This window comes from Panicum hallii, chromosome 7, assembly GCF_002211085.1.
Source record: "Panicum hallii strain FIL2 chromosome 7, PHallii_v3.1, whole genome shotgun sequence".
Lineage (NCBI taxonomy): Eukaryota > Viridiplantae > Streptophyta > Magnoliopsida > Poales > Poaceae > Panicum > Panicum hallii.
In genome coordinates, this window is record NC_038048.1 from 22,768,317 (window position 1) to 22,774,646 (window position 6,330).

The 6,330-nt window shown below is 50.4% G+C and overlaps 1 pseudogene; it reads left to right on the top strand.

Moving 5' to 3' along the window:
• Positions 1–3,324: 3,324 nt before the first annotated feature.
• On the top strand, positions 3,325–4,188 carry LOC112900536 (annotated as a pseudogene).
• The last annotated feature ends 2,142 nt before the right edge of the window (positions 4,189–6,330 follow it).

The window sequence follows — 6,330 nt, forward strand, 5'->3', positions numbered from 1 at the left end:
GTTTGCTTCACCTCGAGTCGATTACGACCGATTTAAGTGCTAAGAGCAACTTCAGCGATAGTTTCTACTTCTCAAGATTTTACAGCAATAGCTTCTGCTTCTCAAGATTTTAGTAGGGATCCTGCTATTTAGTAGGAATGGCTCTAATTTTATAGGTTCTAAATTTAATCCACAACTTCAGCGACAACCCCTGATCCAAGCGTTAGTTGAATCAATGTTTTTATTTCTTTCTAAATCTCTCCCACCCTTCTCTCTCCCCCGTACATTTCTCTCCTGTACTCTCCTCCCTCCCCAGCACTCTCTCTCTCTCTCTCTCTGTACTCTCTCTCCCTCACCCGTACTCCTCGCCCAGTCACTACGTCATAAATAGCTAATTAGTGACGGCAGTAAAAGCTAATTAGTGACGTTAAATTTATACATCACTAAATTTTCGTCACTATTGTGCCCCCATGAGTGCACAATTACCCACATCAGTGACGCGTTTTGGCAAAATGTATCACTAATGAGGGTCATCAGTGATGTGTTATGCTAAAACACATCACCAAGGATCCCAGGTAGTGACGTGTCCTTGCAAAACACGTCACAAATGACCCTTATTAGTAACGCAGGTTAGAAAAACACATCACTAATTACAAGCCACATTAGTGACGTGGGTTTGCAATCCACGTCTCTGATTATGAATTAAAAAACAAAAAAAAGACATGAAATATATTATATATACATCACAAATACACAATTTTATCCATTATATACATTAGAAATACAGACTTTATCCACTTGATACATCACAACACACAGCAGTGAATTGAAGTCATACACAGGCTTAATCCATACAGATCAACTATTATCTCAAAAGCAGCCACTATTGTCTCCTTGTCCTACATAATTATCACCAGCCCAGGATTAGCACTGTCACCTGTAGTTTCTAACATCTATAGGCGACATCACCTGTCAGAGCCACATCATGAGTGCAAAACCAATTAATAATGGTAAAAATAGTAAAAAGAAATGAAGTTAAAAGGAACAACCTATCCAGATTGCATAGAACACACAAAGAGAAACATGCACATAAATCATAGTTCTCAAGAAACAAAGAATCTACAGAAGAGCCCAAAATCATGTTTCACTATTGAACTTGGTAGCACATTACCCGAGCAAGAAAGTACAAGTACTGAAGAACAGAAGAGACATATCAAAGATACCGTAGAAACAACCTGAAAAATTTCAAAATTAACTCAAAAGCTAATCAAAGACAGTACAAGTACTCAAATTGCATAGAACACATGAAGCACAGAAGAGACATATCAAAGACACTGTAGAAACAACTACCTTAGAATTCACTACCGCTGGAACTATCATTGCTGAAACATGCAAGAGATAAAACTGAAAGCTCAGCTAATCAGAAAAAAATTCCCTAACAGTTCAATTCACCACAACACTCATCGAGAACATGGTAGAAGCATCATAGTCATAATCTCCTATTTTGTTTGAGATGGACAACATCATCATGTTACCTTTATCAGGATTAACTGCCGTGCACCTCTCTTTTTCTTCTGGCTGCAGCTTTACAATCCATCAAAAACTTAGATAAATTTAACTAAAAGAAAACCATCCAATCATGATGCAGATAACTGACTGATCAGAGGATGCACACCTAGATCAGAGAACTTAGATAATCAACTATGAGGAACACCCTATTCCTAGCAATTTTAAAGCTTGGCAGAACAATTTCCTTGAACAAAGAATACACACAAAGAAGTATCCAATGTTAACTGTTAACCATTAGGAGGCACTTGAGCTTCTCAGAAGTCAGAACTGATGAACTGATCCCTCCTGATCTGCAGACAGAGAAAGACCATTTTCTGGCAAAAGAAACAACTTATTGTCAGATATCAGCACACACATTGGAAAAAGGTTAGCACACAGTTCATGAGTTTTGGGCGTAGATTAAAATAAACTTCATCTCAGCTCCTGAGGCACCATTCACCTTTTCCACCAACTTTTAGAAAAATTTTGAATGTCAGGATAATCCAAGCAACTCAATAAGATTCAGAAGAATACCATTTGGTCATTTGAACAACGTTGAATGTTGGAAATTACATAAGAATAATATACCTCTGCCAAAAAAAGTAGACAAAAAATATTGTTCCTGCTTGGTGTGACAGCGGGGAGTCTAGAATCTGAAGCTTTCCTGATGCTGCTTGCCACTAGCCTGAACCTAAAGATCACACAACATATAATTATCAAGCTACAAATCTATCACACAACAAATAACTATCAAGCCACAAACCTAGACCTTAAATGTAAAGCTGGTTGTGATGCCATTGAAGGAATGCCTAAATGATCTTCTATATGATCCACTGCATGATCACTACCAAGGTGGGTAGTTGTTGAAATTTTATAAACTTGAAACTGCTAGTATCAGTAACAGAAGAAACAAAGATCATGCTAATAAACACTTAAATAGATAACTTGAGGATAGAAGATTTGCAGGTACTACTAAAGCAGGTGGACACTATATTACTACTACCGAATATTGAATTATTGACTGCTATAGAGAATGAAGGCATCTGCTGCTGCTAGCTTTCGCACAATTACATTTGTAGTACGACTGAAACTGAAGAATAAACGGATGAAGTCAAGAACGGCCTCATGTGCGGGCGCCCGGATCTGAGAGGGGGAGAGAGGAATCACCTAGGATCAGGACCCACAACGCCAGTCATCCACTGGGGATTGGGGACTGGGCAGACTTGTGTGCCCCCGGTTGCGGTGGCAAGGTCTCCGGGAGGAACTGAGGGAGGACGTCGCAGGCGGGGGCCGTTGGACTCGCCGGCGCCCGGGCGAGCCGCGGCGTGCGGGAAGGAGGGGCGGCGGCGGCGCCTGAGGTACAGAAGCACCACAAGTCCCCCTTGCCCCGTCTGCCGTGTGCCAATCTGGATCTGAGATGGGACGAGAGGAGAGGAGGGAGAGAATGAGAGAGAAACGTATCAGACACTGGCGTGGGCCTGCAGATCCGCCGCTGGAGGTGTCGAGGACGGCAGGAGAGCGCCGTGAAGGGATGAATCCGCATCTCTACTGCGACATCATCTGCATCGAGAGACAGGGAGGGAGATGCCTGGAGGACCGACCTTGGTGATGTCGATAGGGTTGACGAGAGAAATTTCAGAATACGGGACACAATCCACGTGCCTAACGGCAATTGACATCCAATTCACAAGTGTTTTAGAATTTGACACCTTGCACACGAATTGTTTCAGTTTGGATGTTTCTCTTCCATTTTCTCCTATTTCTCTTTTTTCCTTTTCCTTTTTTTCACCGGGCCACATGAAAGGATGCTTATGCCCCTGGCCTCTCCTGACGATCCCCCTGAATCTCTCCTGTCGCTCGTTCACCGTCTACTGCCTCTCCATCACCATCCTCCGCTTCTTCACCGTTTATGGGCCGTGGGGCCGCCCCGACATGGCCTACTTCTTCGCCCGCAGCATCGTCGCCGGCGAGCCCATCACGCTCTTCCGCGCCGCCGACAGCTCCGACGCGCGCCGCGACTTCACCTACATCGATGACGTCGTCAAGGCTGCCTCGACGCGCTCGACACTGCCGGCAAGAACACCGGCTCGAAATCCGGCAAGAAGAGCGGGCCCGCGCCGCTCCGCGTCTACAACCTCGGCAACACCTCCCCCGTTCCCGTCACCTGGATGGTCGCCATCCTCGAGAAGCTGCTCGAAAAGAAGGCCAACAAACGCATCGTCACCATGCCCAGCAACGGCGATGTGCCCTTCACCCACGTCAATGTCAGCCACGCCGCGCAGTGTCAATCAAATTGTTCTCTTGCACAGTGTCACTTGTTTTGTTCTTGCTCGCCATCTCGTGATCTGAAGGCCATGTACGTCAAGATTCCATGCTGGAACGGGAGGATGCAGAAGCAAAACCACACCACACAGCTTCAATATTTTTAGCTCTGCCTGTACACCGTATTTCTGGATTCTGAATCTTTCCCATCCAAAGTCAATATCCGAACAAACTTGCACATATTCGGGCCCTGCTGCTACATTTCGGTCCGGTTCTTCAACAGGGGAATACCAATTTGGTGGCTGAGGAGATTGGGTCTCCTTCGTTGCGTCGCGGGAGCAGCTCGCAGTAGGAGAGCACGAGCAGGTGGATGCGGCGGCGCTGTTCTTCGTGCGCGCGAGAGGGGGGAACGAGCGAGACGAGAGAGAGGGGATATCGATTCAGATGAAGGGATGAGGGGAAATTCCGGATGCTCAAGCAAATCACGCTTCCTTCTATCGTTCTGCAAAATTGTAACTTTCTTATTTGATTCTGATTTTATTTTCCTTCCCTTCCATGGTCCTCCCATTACATCTGCAGTTAACTCCTAGTTAAGTGACTATGAAAATACAATAGTAACTGTCGGTACATACAGACAGGGGTGCCTCCTGGTAGGGTGTCCAGTCCCTTAGCGTATCACCATACGTGATCTCCCCTCGCCTTCTGGGTGACGTGGCATACGGTCCAGGCCTGGCAGCTGGGACCACGGTCTCCGGACCCTCCCCGAACTCTCTGAGGTCCAGGACCTCCGCATGCCACGGAAGGCAAGGGAGCTCTCGAGCAGCCCCGCGGACCCGGACTCCCTAGGGAAGTCCGGGGCCGCCACGTGTGATGGCCGGACCATCACGGACCTGACCGCTCCAACCAGCCTCGGGGGGCCGGACCCCCTTCCCCCCCGGGGAGGGGTCCGGTAACGCCACGTGCCGCCCCTGCGGGGGGAGCGCGGCTGGCCCTGCCACGTGCGTGTGGCAGTTGGCCCCTCGCGGGTCTCCAGCCCACCTACCAGCATTTAATACGGTAGCTGGGACGGGCACGCCCAAGTCAAAAAGTGTAGCCTGCCCCTGACACGCGGGGCAGGTAGGCTGGCACCACGGTAAGCCCGCCTATTTCCAAGGCGGCGCGTCGTGTCACCGTGAACAGTGCACCAGTGGCGTGCAGTCCCGTCACGGCGCCGCGCGCGGCGTAATGATGGGCTGTAACAAGAGAACCGAGGCATGTGCTGCTACAGTGCGCGCGGAGGCAACGGCGCGGCGGGTCAGCGCTGCCCCCTCGCCTGTCAGAATCGCACCCAACAGTGGCAGCCCAGCACCACTGTTGAGTAACACTGACAGCAGTCACTGTGCCTGCAGGACGGCACACGACCATATCCGGGTAGTGGATACGTTATCTTCCCAACCGATAAGGCTGCGACAAGGGACTGGAGAAGGAGATCTCCATATCACATAAGAGTAGGTCTCTGTTGGCCGGGCCCACCTGTCGGGGTTCCGCACAGTGTAAGCACCTCCCTTGAACTATAAAAGGGAGAGTGTACTCGTTAGAAGATAAGGTTCACAAAGTTCCAGGTTGCTCACACACAAGCTTAGGCTGCTTTCCATTCAGGCTTACACAGCCAATACAACACCAAAGTGGACGTAGGGTATTACGCTCCGGCGGCCCGAACCACTCTAAATACTTGAGTCCTTCCTGCGTTCATCGGCTCATTGATCGAGCCCTCCTAAGTCTCCTCCAAACCCATCCTTAACTAGGATTAGGCGGGTGCTTTCCGCCACCCGGCTGGAGATTTCCTTCGACATTTGGCGCGCCAGGTAGGGGATTAGGTTTGGTTTGCGCTCGGTCGACCTTCACGACCCCAATGGCGCAGGAAGATGGTCACAACGACCTGCTGTTGGGCGAGGAGGTGGCGTCCACCACGCCACATGTTTCCCGTCGTCCAACATCTAGGGCGGCGCGAGCAGCTCAGCAACACGCTGCGGCGCAGGCCTCAGTGGCCCAATCGGTGCCCGCACCGAATGGACCGCTCATGGCAGCCAGGGAGTTGCTCCGCAACCCCCCTGGTGAGGCAGCCTCGCCCGATGCCCAGAGGCAATGGCGTGACGACGTCGACCGCCTCCTCAACCTAGCACAGGCCTCCCCGTGTTCCGCGGGGGGGTCTGCCCCCAGGCAACGCCGTCATCAGGGCAGTGCATCCGGTTCTGTGCACTCACCATCAGTGAGGAGTGCACGGACCGAGGACCTCCGGGCGGAGCTCAACCGCAGATGTGCGGGAGAGGACGCCCGAGTCTCCATTGAGCGGGCGCGTGGTCGCCGGCTCAGTATCCAGGGTCGCGACCTCGATGCCGAATTTGCTGCGGTGGCTCCAGCCCCGCAGGGACCTGTCCAGGCACCGGTGTCCGGGGTGGGCTGCGCCGCGCTCGCAGATCACCTTCGCGCGGTCGCCTGGTCGTCCAAGTTTCGGCCACACCTGCCGGAAAAGTACGATGGGTCCTCCAACCCATTAGAATT